Source organism: Cervus elaphus, chromosome 30 (genome assembly GCF_910594005.1).
Source record: "Cervus elaphus chromosome 30, mCerEla1.1, whole genome shotgun sequence".
NCBI classification, from domain to species: domain Eukaryota; kingdom Metazoa; phylum Chordata; class Mammalia; order Artiodactyla; family Cervidae; genus Cervus; species Cervus elaphus.
Window position 1 is genome coordinate 63422092 of NC_057844.1, and position 14277 is coordinate 63436368.

The following is a 14277-nucleotide window of genomic DNA, read 5'->3' on the forward strand; positions in this document are numbered from 1 at the left end:
TAATCCTTTGTCTCTTTCTTCATTTGCTATTATTTTCTCCCAATCTGAGGGCTGTCTTTTCACCTTGCTTATAGTTTCCTTTGTAGTGCAAAAGCTTTTAAGTTTCATTAGGTCCCATTTGTTTATTTTTGCTTTTATTTCCAATATTCTGGGAGGTGGGTCATAGAGGATCTTGCTGTGATTTATGTCAGAGAGTGTTTTGCCTATGTTCTCCTCTAGGAGTTTTATAGTTTCTGGTCTTACATTTAGATCTTTAATCCATTTTCAGTTTATTTTTGTGTATGGTGTTAGAAAGTGTTCTAGTTTCATTCTTTTACAAGTGGTTGACCAGTTTTCCCAGCACCACTTGTTAAAGAGGTTGTCTTTTTTCCATTGTATATCCTTGCCTCCTTTGTCAAAGATAAGGTGTCCATAGGTTCGTGGATTTATCTCTGGGCTTTCTATTCTGTTCCATTGGTCTATATTTCTGTCTTTGTGCCAGTACCACACTGTCTTGATGACTGTGGCTTTGTAGTATAGTCTGAAGTCAGACAGGTTGATTCTTCCAGTTCCATTCTTCTTTCTCAAGATTACTTTGGCTATTCGAGGTTTTTTGTATTTCCATACAAATTGTGAAATTATTTGTTCTAGTTCTGTGAAAAATACCATTGGTAGCTTGATAGGGATTGCATTGAATCTATAGACTGCTTTGGGTAGAATAGCCATTTTGACAATATTGATTCTTCCAATCCATGAACACGGTATATTTCTCCATCTGTTTGTGTCCTCTTTGATTTCTTTCATCAGTGTTTTATAGTTTTCTATGTATAGGTCTTTTGTTTCTTTAGGTAGATATACTCCTAAGTATTTTATTCTTTTTGTTGCAATGGTAAATGGTATTGTTTCCTTAATTTCTCTTTCTGTTTTTTCATTGTTAGTATATAGGAATGCAAGGGATTTCTGTGTGTTAATTTTATATCCTGCAACTTTACTATATTCACTGATTAGCTCTAGTAATTTTCTGGTAGAGTCTTTAGGGTTTTCTATGTAGAGGATCATGTCATCTGCAAACAGTGAGAGTTTCACTTCTTCTTTTCCTATCTGGATTCCTTTTACTTCTTTTTCTGCTCTGATTGTTGTGGCCAGAACTTCCAACACTATGTTGAATAGTAGTGGTGAGAGTGGGCACCCTTGTCTTGTTCCTGATTTCAGGGGAAATGCTTTCAATTTTTCACCATTGAGGGTGATGCTTGCTGTGGGTTTGTCATATATAGCTTTTATTATGTTGAGAGCTAACACCTATCTTACTCAAACTCTTCCAGAAAATTGCAGATGAAGGTAAGCTTCCAAACTCATTCTATGAGGCCACCATCACCCTAATTCCAAAACCAGACAAAGATGCCACAATAAAAGAAAACTACAGGCCAATATCACTGATGAACATAGATGCAAAAATCCTTAACAAAATTCTAGCAAACAGAATCCAACAACATATTAAAAAAATCATACACCATGACCAAGTGAGCTTTATCCCAGGAATGCAAGGATTCTTTAATATCCGCAAATCAATCAATGTAATACACCACATTAACAAATTGAAAGATAAAAACCATATGATTATCTCAATAGATGCAGAGAAAGCCTTTGACAAAATTCAACACTCATTTATGATTAAAACTCTCCAAAAAGCAGGAATAGAAGGAACAACATGGACTTTAGAAGAATGGAAAATATCGTGCAAACTCTTCCATGATTGTAGAAGCAAAAATCCTGGCCAAGATCATAGTAAACTGACTGTGTCAAAATAGAAAGTACTGATGCTGTGAGATCCAGTAGAGTTTATTTTAGGAATGGAAGTTTGGTCTAATATTTGAAAATCAATCAACGCAATTCACTATATTAACAGGAAAAAAGAAAAATAATATCACCACAACAGATGCAGAAAAACATCGTTTGATAAAATTTAAAACTGATTCATGAAAATGTTGTCATTGCTACTTTTTTCAGATATATGTAGAATATATATATCTATATATATAATACAATAGAACCTATATATAATATACAATATAATCTATATAGAATATAGTTTATAATATAATCTGTATAGAATATAATAGAACCTTCTAATTCTGATAATGCATATCCTCTTCCCCTCAAAAAAGCAAAATAACTGTAATAGTCATAGGTGTCATTGCAATCTTTGGATGGATTGCTACCATTTAAAATCTGTAACTTTTAAAAGATATTGTTAAGAATATGTTCAGTAGCAAACATTTAGGTTTAGATATTTTGCTTAATAATTTATATTAAAATGGATAAAGTATCTACAAATAGAGCAGGATGATTTTCTTTTTTCCATGAAAACAAGTTATATACAAGTTATAACATTGAATTTGTTGACATTTTTAAAGATATTTTCATTATGGTTTGTTTTCTGAAACAGTTGCATAAAAATTTAAAAGGCTTAAGGTATTTACTTTAGAAAATAATAGTTTAAAAAGAAAAAAGAAAAAGAGTTTTTAACACTTTTTTATTTTACTCTACAAATAATGTGCTTACTTTTCCACATTTCCTGTCATTTAATGGTTTAAAAATAAACATTATACTGTTTGATATATTTCCCTTTTTCTGCATATTGCATTTAATTTCAATTAATTTCATATGTTCTTTTGAAAGGCTAGCTAAATTAAACTAACATTTATACCACTTAAAATGTTTTAACATAAAAAATGTATCCATTGTAGTATTGTGTAATATTATATTACAAAATCCTTGGCAACTTAAATTTCCCATCCATTACTGATTCAAGTTTTGGTTAAATAAGTATGCAGACTCACTCCTACAGAATGTGTATGCCTCCTTGCTACAGTGGTATTGGGTTTGATTTATTCAAATTATTTCAGTATCATTATTCATTTCATTGATTGACAATATTGACTTTATCTTATAGTCTTCCACTAAACTATTTAATAAATTAATAATTACCAAATAACAATATTATTTGTTGGGACAATAAATGAATAAATGAGTGAATCACATACAAAAGTCTGACATATGCTTATGTTTGCAACTGATCTTTCTAATCTTTTCTATGATTCATTAGCTATATGCTAAATACTTACTTTGATATAAAAAAAAGAATAAATAAATCTTTCTGCTTTCAGAAAGATTATAATTTAGTTTCTCATTACAACTAATATTCCAATGAAATTATACAAACTTATAAACATTGCTGAGTTTAATCTAGTTTAATAAATATTTATTTGTTTATTTACAAATAAACAAACAACCTGGAGAAGGAAATGGCAACCCACTCCAGTAGTCTTGCCTGGAAAATCCCATGGACAGAGATGTCTGGTGGGCTACAGTCCGTGGTATCACAAGAGTCAGATATGACTTAGGGACTAAACCACCACCAAACAAATAACCAATGTAGCTTATTGTGAATAAGTGTCTGCCTTCTTGGAAAACCTATACACACTTTGGATACTTTATCATTGGCTGGATTTAAGAAAAAGAATTATCCTCTTTCAGACTTATTCTAACAACACAAACTCCCAGCTGGCTCGGTGGTAAAGAATCTTCCTGCCGATGCAGGAGACACAGGAGACACTGGTTGGATTTTCGCAGGTTGGGAAGATTCCCTGGAGGAGGAAATGACAACCCACTCCAGTATTCTTGCCTGGAAAAGTCCAGGGGCAGAGGAGCCTGCGGAGCTACAGTCCCTGGGGTCACAAAGAGTCGGACACAACTGAGCAACTCAGCACAGCACATGATACAAACACCAAGAAAGAGACAGACAGCGGGAGGTGAGAGTATGAAGATGCAACGTAGCTCTTCACTAAGGAACAAAGTGTAGGGTCAAGTACTGATCTTCTCAGAGTGGAATCCTTACCCGGCATCCAGCTGCAGGCAGAGCAGAAGTTAGAGAGGAAATCGATATTTCACCACTGAGTATTTTTAGAGTTTAAAATTATAGGACACAGAAAGCTCTGACAGAGAGCAAGTGAATGGTGCAAAGTGTGTGTGTCTGAAATGTCTAAAAATGCTTCTCTTGACAAAGCAGTAGAAAAGGTTATTCAGAGTAGCCAGCTTTGAAAACTGTTTTTAACTTGTCTTTCCCCAGATTGAACACAGAGACAAAATGTTACGTGTGGACAACACCTACTGAAAAGTATAGGCTTGCCTGGGTGCATTAGAAAAAAAAGAAATTTGTAATTATGTGTAATGCTTTTACTTATAAAATAATTAGAAAAATGTAAAGTGGTTCAAAGAAAAAGTTGTCCATTATCCACATAACCAGAAATAATCACAGGTAATGTAATGGATACGTTGATTCATTCAAGTGCGTCACTTCACAAACAGACTGAGAATCTCAGATCTCTTTACCTTATTCATAAATGGAATTTCAGACTGTGATTTTAATGGCATTATAACATGTTAATACATGGGGGTGCTATAACTTATTTCAACAATTCCGTGGGATATTCAAAGGATATCCAGTGTGCTGCTTTATAAGACACGTTGTGATGAATGTCTTGCAGTGACTTTTAAAATTTGTTTTATATTCTTAAGTTCTAATCAAGACGAAGTTTTGAGAGTAAATGTCCTGATATTTAAAGTCAAACTGTCATCAGAGAAGTTAAAACAATGCTTTCCCATCTGCACCAAGAATTGCCATTGTATTATTAACTTGCAGATTTTACTACTTGAGCTGAAAATGTGTACATTGCTGTTCATTCTCATATGTGCTTTTGTAAATTGTCTGTGTCTCGGGCAATAGGTTATGTCTTATTCCACATATTTGCTCCCCTTCTCTCCATGTGGGTTATACCCCCCACCTATGCGATACAATTTTTCAGGGCCTCCTGCAGAAGGCACGTGTACCCCGTCCCCTTGGGATTGAGATTTTGCATTTGTATATATGTTTAATTTTCTATGTATTATGACGTTTTGACAACTTAAAAACCCTTTCTGGCTGGGGAAAGACTGCCCCTCCCGGGGCTAGTTATTTTTTATTTAGTGGAAAGTAGAGGAGATCCAACCAGTCCATCCTAAAGGAGATCAGTCCTGGGTGTTCACTGGAAGGACTGATGCTGAAGCTGAAACTCCAATACATTGGTCACCTCATGTGAAGAGCTGACTCATTGGAAAAGACCCTGATGCTGGGACGGATGGAGGGCAGGAGGAGAAGGGGACAACAGGGGATGAGATGGTTAGATGGCATCACTGACTCGATGGACATGGGTTTGAGTAAACCCCGGGAGTTGGTGATGGACAGGGAGGCCTGGCGTGCTGTGAGTCATGGGGTCGCAAAGAGTTGGACACAACTGAGCGACTGAACTGAACTGAACTGAGAGGAGCTTAAACAATAAATTTTGCTCTGGGAAAATTTATTCTGAAATGTCTGCTTCTCTTCATTGATACGGGCTTCCCCAGGGGCTCAACAGTAAAGAATCTATCTGCAATGCAGGAGATGAGGGTTTGATCCCTAGGTCAGGAAGATCCCTTGGAGAAGGAAATGGCAATCCATTCCAGTATCCTGGCCTGTGAAATCCCATGGACAGAGCAGCCTGGTGGGCTACAGTCTGTGGCGTCGCAAAGATTATGACAAAACTTAGTGGCTAAGCAACTACATTGGTAAATATTAGGCAAGCTACGTTAGGTCATGCTAACAATTCTAAAATCTAGGCATCTCATAATAAGTGTGTATGAATGTATGTATTTAATCTCATGCTGCATGTCCTGTACATGTTGTCTAGAGGTTTTGCTCCATGTCTTCTTTCTCTGGGGTCCAGGCTGATGGAGTAACCTCTGTTTAAGAAAAAGGAAAAGGCAAGAGATAAAGGATACACGAAAACTGAACTGAAACTGTTGCTCAGTCGTGTCCGACTCTTTGCGACCCCATGGACTGTAGCCCACTATGCTCCTCTGTCCATGGAATTCTCCAGGCAAGAATACTGGAGTGGGTTGCCAGTTCCTTCTCCAGGGGATCTTCCTGACCCAGGGATCAAACTCCGGTCTTCCACATTGCAGGCAGATATATGGCTCTTAAATATTTTACCCAGAAAAAGCACATTATCTCCACTAGCATTTCATGGACCAGAAGAATACATGTGACCAAAACTAGCTATAAGGGGAAATGACGTACAATCCTATATGGGACTGGAAGGAACAACTTAAATATCTGTGAAACAGTGCTAGTGAGCAGCCCTTGTGATATGACCTGAATGTTAAACTTCTTAGTCAGGGGCTAGATGGAGATTTCAGGGATCCCGGAATAGAAAGAGTAATAAAATGCACGAGAGAAAAGGCAAGAAAGATTCTTAACCACACAGTCTTCTGTGACAGCAGTCAAAAGACTTCATTTCTGGCTTAACCACAATTCCCATGAGTGATTTCTAGAAATACTTCCAGGACTTACTTATGCTACCTTGTTAGGTTTTGTTATTTGTCTGCTTTTGTTAAGCTTGTTAGGCCCACAATTTTCTTCCTTTAATTTCTGAGGAGAAAAAACTCCCTGTGTACAGATCTTTACCTTTAAAGAAGAAAGTTTTATTCACTGTCTTATAAAGCTAGCTCCTAAGTAAAAATTGTTTTCTTTACTAGGTCAGCTAAAGGTTTAAGACATATAGTATCAACGTATTATTATCTTGGCAGCCTGTAAGCATGGTGAGAATGAAGTAATTGGTCAGTCATAAATTGGACATAGAACAATTACTTAATTTCTTTTCATGAACAAAGGATATTACAATTTCAAATATGAAACTTGAAAATTAGTCTTATTCTCTTTCGCTTGTAACACAATACACAGTCAACTAATGAAAAAAAAAAAAGTCTTTCATCTTGAAATGAGAATCACTTAAGAAATGAAAATGCTGTAAGAAAAGAAAATGAAAATTCTAATCTAAGTTCCAATAAATGTCTTCTCTGGTTAATTCGATGTCATTCACTAAATAAAGTGAGTCTATCAGAGTCATTGCCATTGCCAAGAGTCTGCAAACATCCCTGCCTTGTGTCATAGGATGAAAATGAAAGAACTTAGAAATATGTATTATGTACAAGACTATAGTCACCACTCCAGATACTTAGGATAGTTAAAATGTGTACTTTTCTAAAACAATATGTATATTTAACATAGAGCCAACAAATATAAAAAGGCATTATGAGTAATTGCAAGTACGGTGGATAATTCAGTGGGAAGCAACAAATATTATAGTTTTTCTAATATCTGGCAGATATTTGATCCTATGGCATATGAGGAAATAGAAACATCACCAAATCCTTCCCGTAGGCTTCTCTGTGAATTGTAATATATTTCTTAACTACCATGAGACACATGACTACTCAAAAATTACCTTAGTTGCATAATCAAGTAGGCTTTTACTTGCATAACCAAGGCGCTTTCCGAGATTAGTTTTAGGCATTTCCCTGTCTCCTATAGGGGCTTCCCTGGTGGCTCAGGCCTAGAGAATCTGCCCACAATGCAGAAGACCTGGGTTCAGTTCCTGGGTCGGGAAGATCCCCTGGAGAAGGGAATAGCAACACACTCCAGTTCTCTTGCCTGGAGAATCCCATGGACAGAGGACCCTGGCGGGCCACAGTCCATAAGATCGCAGAGTCACACACGACTGAGTGACTACCTGCCCCCTATAGAAGTAAACATTGTGCTCTCTAGGTCTCATGCCTGATCTCCACTAGTTCTGAGCAATCAGCTGATAAACCAGAGAAATTCTGTTCTATATTTTTCTTCAAGGAGGTAGTACTCCTGTGTGGAGGCATAGACAAAATGGTGGGTTTTGTCACAGTCCCCCTGATGCAAAAGTCCACCTGAAATGGGCTTGCTGTGAGTTACTGTCTGATAAAGCTTCCCAGTTGGTGCTGGTGGTGAAGAACCCACCCAGAAGACATAAGAGATGTGGATTCAATCCCTGGATTGGGAAGATCCCCTGGAGGAGGTCATGGCAACCCATTCCAGTATTCTTGCCTAGAGAATCCCCATGGACAGAGAAGCCTGGCAGGCTCCAGTCCATAGGGTCGCAAAGAGTCGGACACAACTGAAGCAACTTAGCATCAGAGCAAGTTAAAATGAAACAATTTTTATAGAACTTGTATCTCTGAAAGCATGGGGAAGGGTGACCACTGCCCCAGCCAACATGGAACCTCACAAGGCTAAGGGAATGGGCAGATCTGTATCTCAAGTCACAGTTGTTCTGGGTTGTGTTAGACACGTTGTTAAGAAAAGCTTGTTATCATCAGATTTCTACTTGCTGTCTTACAAATAGATATATATATATACCAATCCTAAATTGATTGAAAATATGACCACTTTCTTGCATTGTTATGGATATTACCTAGTGACTGGTTCCAAGTGACTTGAAAATTTCCAACAGCCCCTATTTTTTTCTGCCTAAAATACCAAATAAAATCCATGTAGACCTGGATATTTTTTTCTCTCGGCTTAATGAGAGTCAATTTTCCTTGAAACAACTTGTGAGATAATAGTTTAGGAACAAAGAAGAAATGAAAATAGGGGAAGATGTATGACAATGGCCACTCCCTTCCTAGCTCCCAACTGCTATGCTTACAAAGGTTAGCAAACTACTACAAATAAAGAAAAACCCTGGCATAGGCAAGGATCATTTCTTGCTTTCTTGAGAGAGAAAATGACAGTCTCATAGACCCTGGCTCATCTACTAGCACATCTTAAATTTATGTCAGGGTGCCAAAGATCCAGAAGTCACACTAGTTCTCCATTTTTCTCAATAGAAATAAAAGCACAGAGACTTTGGGATTTGCAAGCAGGAGATCAGGAAACAAGGTACTGTGTCTATTACCCCAAAATCTGAATCTGTCTCAGAAATAAAGCAGCTGAGGCTGAGAGTCCCATCATTTTAAAAAATGAAGTCCCATCATTTTTAAAAATGAAGTCCCATCATTTTAAAAAGATAGATATAAAGGAGTTTTTTCACACTTATCCTTTCATCTTTAGCATCCTATTCCAAGCTGGGACCTGCTCTGTTGACTCATAGCAAAGTAAGGACCTTTTTCTTGTTAGTCCGTGTCATTGCCACATTAATGTTCTTCATATTCATAAAAGGAAATGAGCGAAAGCATTTTTCTTGTCTGTTAGAAATGAGTCATGACCTTATACACTGAAGTAGGAAATACACAAAGTAAATTGTTCTACGGTAGTGATTTGGCAGAACTGACTTTGTTATTCTTCTTTTGGTCCTGCCTAAGTGACCATAAAGAGCTTTTCTACAATAGTGACTCTCATAAATCTTAGATATAGGAGGTGTTCCATAATGTTTTTAAATGAACGCATAGCTGTGTATGACAGTCATATCCTAACATGAATCATATTTCCATAGATGTATATTTCAGACAACATTAGGATATGAAGACAATGAGAAGATATTAGTCACAGTTGGGGGAATCATTAACGGATATCGAGGAAAGACATGACCATAGTAAATTTTCCTCAGAAGGTGCAATTTGTAGTAATTCTGTGCAATATTAATGATTAAAATGCTATATGTCAGAGGCTACTGATTAGAAAATGATTTCCTCTTCTTCCTGGGCTTCCCTGGTGGCTCAGCTGGTAAAGAATCTGCCTGCAATGTGAGAGGCCTGGGTTTGATCCCTGGGTTGGGAAGATCCCTTGGAGAAGAGACCAGCTACCCATTCCAGTGTTCTGGTCTGGAGAATTCCATGGACTGCATATCCATGGGGTTGCAAAGAGTTGAACATGACTGAGCAAATTTCAGTCACTCACTCCTCTTCTTCCTGGTCCTATATTCTTTATGATCCATCGAAATTAGATATAGCCTCATGACTGGCTTCTATTCAATAGAATGTGAGTGGAAATGATGTGTGTTACCTCCCAACCTGGCCATCAAAACTTCACATATGCTGTGCTCCATATACTTTTCTATAGGTTTCTATAATATGCTCCATACATATTCGATAGAATATTATGTATAATGCTTCATGAAATAAGACCAATGGAGAAAGAAAAATACTATATGATATCACTTACATGTGACATGTAATGTGAAAAATAACACAATAATGTATATAGCAAAACAGAAATAGAATCACAGATACAGAAAACATACTGGCAGCTGGCAGAGGGAAGGGGGCTGGCAAGTTAGGGGTAGGGGAATAAAAGATACAAACAACTGTGTACAATAAGCAAGAAGGATATATTGTATAGCACAGGGAATTATACACATTAGATTTAACAGCACATATTCTATAAAACTACTGAATCACTAGGCTCAGCAGTAAAGAATCTGCCTGCAATATAGGAGACATGGGTTTGATCCTTGGGTCATGAAAATTCCTTCGAGGAGGAAATGGAAACCCACTCCAGTATTCTTGCCTGGGAAAATCCCATGGATAGAGAAGCATAGTGGGTTATGGTTGGTCCATGGGATTGCAAAGGGTTGGACCACCACCAATCTGTAAAAATACTGAATCACTATGCTGCATGCCTGAAAGTAATATAATGTTGTAAATCAAATATTCTTCAATAAAAATAATTAAATTTAAAAAGATGTTTCAAATTTGATATCATGGACTAAGATTCTACCAGAATATATTTCCTATTAAAAAAATATAAACTTCTGACAAAATACAACAAACCACTGTCTAAAAAACCTTGGAGAGTGAACAAAACTTCTCTTCAGTTCAGTTGCTCAGTTGTGTCCGATCCCATGAACCACAGCACGCCAGGCCTCCCTGTCCATCACCAACTCCCGGAGTTTACTCAAACTCATGTCCATCAAGTCAGTGATGCCATCCAGCCATCTCATCCTCTGTCGGCCCCTTTCCCTCCTGCCCCCAATCCCTCCCAGCATCAGGGTCTTTTCCAATGAGTCAACTCTTCACATGAGGTGGCCAAAGTATTGGAGTTTCAGCTTCAGCATCAGTCCTTCCAATGAACACCCAAGACTGATCTCCTTTAGGGTGGACTGGTTGGATCTCCTTGCAATCCAAGGGACTCTCAAGAGTCTTCTCCAACACCACAGTTCAAAAGCATCAATTTCTTGGCACTCAGCTTTCTTCACAGTCCAACTCTCACATCCATACGTGACAACTGGAAAAACCATAGCCTTGACTAGACGGACCTTTGTTGGTAACGTAATGTCTCCGCTTCTCAATATGCTGCCTAGGTTGGTCATAACTTTCCTTCCAAGGAGTAAGTGTCTTTTAATTTGATGGCTGCAATCACCATCTGCAGGGATTTTGGAGCCCTAAAAAATAAAGTCTGACACTGTTTCCACTGTTTCCCCATCTATTTCCCATGAAGTGATGGGACCAGATGCCATAATTTTAGTTTTCTGAATGCTGAGCTTTAAGCCAACTTTTTCACTCGCCTCTTTCACTTTCATCAAGAGGCTTTTTAGTTCTTCTTCACTTTCTGCCATAAGGGTGGTGTCATCTGCATATCTGAGGTTATTGATATTTCTCCTGACAATCTTGATTCCAGCTTGTGCTTCTTCCAGTCCAGCATTTCTCATGATGTACTCTGCATATAAGTTAAATAAGCAGGGTGACAATATACAGCCTTGGTGTACTCCTTTTCCTATTTGGAACCAGTCTGTTGTTCCATGATCAGTTCTAACTGTTGCTTCCTGACCTACATATAGGTTTCTCAAGAGGCAGATCAGGTGGTCTGATATTCCCATCTCTTTCAGAAGTTTCCACGGATTTTTATGACCCACACAGTCAAAGGCTTTGGCATAATCAATAAAGCAGAAAGAGATGTTTCTCTGGAACTCTCTTGCTTTTTCAATGATCCAGCAGATGTTGGCAATTTGATCTCTGGTTCCTCTGCCTTTTCTAAAACCAGCTTGAACATCTGGAAATTCACGGTTCACATATTGCTGAAGCCTGGCTTGGAGAATTTTGTGCATTACTTTACTAGTGTGTAAGATGAGTGCAATTGTGCGGTAGTTTGAGCATTCTTTGGCATTGCCTTTCTTTGGGATTGGAATGAAAACTGACCTTTTCCAGTCCTGTGGCCACTGCTGAGTTTTCCAAATTTGCTGGCATATTGAGTGCAGCACTTTCACAGCATCATCTTTCAGGATTTGAAATAGCTCAACTGGAATTCCATCACCTCCACTAGCACTTCTCTTAGGGGAGTCAAATACTGAATTGGCAAACAACATGAGACCACATCCTCTAACTTGACACTGTACCGTAGTCAACTCTGTTCATGATGGCTAATATCCTCATAGAAAATCCACATCTTTCCAGTCTGAATATAACAGAGTACAGAACTCTGGAAAGTGATAGGGGAATCTTGGAAGAAAGGGAGACAGAGATGGGGAGCTACAAATTCTGTCTAAACATCCGTGACTGACCCTTGAATTATGCTTGCATGTAGCAGATTCAAAATGGTCCAAGTGAGAATCAAATGACTGAGCTGAGATTTGCACTGCAATTCAAGAGACAGTATTCGTCTACGAAGTTAGCTGTCCACTACGCAAGACATTAACATTCTGTGGAAGACTGTAACAGAAACCACAGCCTCCGAAACATTCATAATGTTTAGTGTACAATGTAAACTTATCCAGCATAGAAAAGAGAGAAGAAAACGTGATCCACCTTGAGAGAAAAGAATAATAGAAGAATAGAAGAAATATTAAAAATAGTAATGAATGTAAAACAGGTTAATGCCATCTACTAACCTCAGTAATTAATATTAGCTTAGTGAAATCACATTATACATATTGATAAAGACTTTGTGGACAGACAAATGAAATGGATTCATCAAAAACATTTCTTGTAAACTAAGCTCAAAAATTAGAAACAAGAAAGCAAGCAACAAAGTGAAAAGGCAACCTTTGGATTAGGAATAAATATTTGCAAACCACATGTCTAATAAGGGATTCATTTCCAAAGTATATAAGGAATTCCCACAATTCAATGGTAAAAAAAATTCATCAGTAAAAAAAAAATAAGGAACTCGAATCCAATAGCAAAAAAATAACTACAAAATGCAATTCAAGGCAAAAGACTTGAATACAATCTGTCAAAAGAAAACATACCCGTAATTCTCTGGTGGTCCAGTGATTAGAACTCCATGCTTCCACTGCAGGGGGCACAGTTTCAATCTCTGGTCCTGGAACTAAAATCATTCAAGCTGCACGGCCAGCCAAAAACAAAGAAGACATACAAATTACTATTACGTATATGAAAAGATGCTCAACATCACTAATCAGCAGGAAAATGCAAATCAATGAGATACCACCTCACTCCTATTAGAATGACTATCATCAATAATACGAGATAACAAGTGTTGGCTAAGATGTGGAGAAAAAGAACCTTTGCAAACAATCAACGGGAATGAAAATTGGAGCAGCCTTTACGAAAAACAGTATAAAGTTTCCTCAAAAGATTAACAATAGAACTATTAATACTATATGATACAGCAATCTCATTCCTGGATGTATATCCAAAAGAATTGAAATTAGGATCCCATAGAGATATCTACAGCCCCTTCTTCAGTGCAGCATTATTCACAATAGCAAAGATGTGGAAATACCCAAATGTCCACTGACACATGAATGGATAAAGAAAATGTGTTATATACATGTAATAGAATACTGAAAAGAAAGTGAAAGTGAAGTCGCTCAGTCGTGTCTGACTCTTTGTGACCCCATGAACTGTAGCCTACCAGGCTCCTCTGTCCATGGGATTCTCCAGACAAGAATACTGGAGTGGGTTGCCATTTAAAGAAAGTCCTACCATTTTAGCATGAATGGATTTGGAAGGCATTACACAAAGTGAAATAAATCTATCACAGAAGGACAAAAACTGCATGATTCCACTTACATGCAGTATATAAATAGTCCAATTCATAGAAAAAGAAAATATAGTGGTGGTTGGAGAGGGAAATGGAGAATTATTTTTAACAACTCTTAAATTAAGCTCACAAAATGACAAGGGCTCACTTCTAATATGCCTGAAACAAATGAACAAAGACCAAAAATGAGAATGACAATATAATTTTTATGCAAGAAGAGATGGATTATGTCACATTAAAACTGCCATTTGTTGAATGTCTAATATATTCTAATCACTGTTAAGTGGTTCAAGCAGGCAACAGAATATTATAACTTAAAACAAATTCAATCAGTGAATGTGTCTATAAGATTTACTAATTTTATCATTATCTCACGTGTGGAACTTTCCTGGTGGCTAGACAGTAAAGAATCTGCCTGCAATGCAGGAGATCCAGGGTCAATCTTTGGGTCAGGAAGATTCCTTGGAAAAGGG

At 37.4% G+C, this 14277-nt stretch overlaps 1 long non-coding RNA gene across 1 annotated transcript in view; it reads right to left on the reverse strand.

The window, feature by feature from the left end:
- Positions 1–13164, reverse strand: part of LOC122687079 — a 32681-nt gene extending 19517 nt beyond the window's left edge. The window contains exon 1 of the long non-coding RNA XR_006339011.1: positions 13047–13164. This is a non-coding gene — a long non-coding RNA (uncharacterized LOC122687079). The remainder of the gene's footprint in view (positions 1–13046) is intronic.
- Between the last annotated feature and the right edge of the window lie 1113 nt (positions 13165–14277).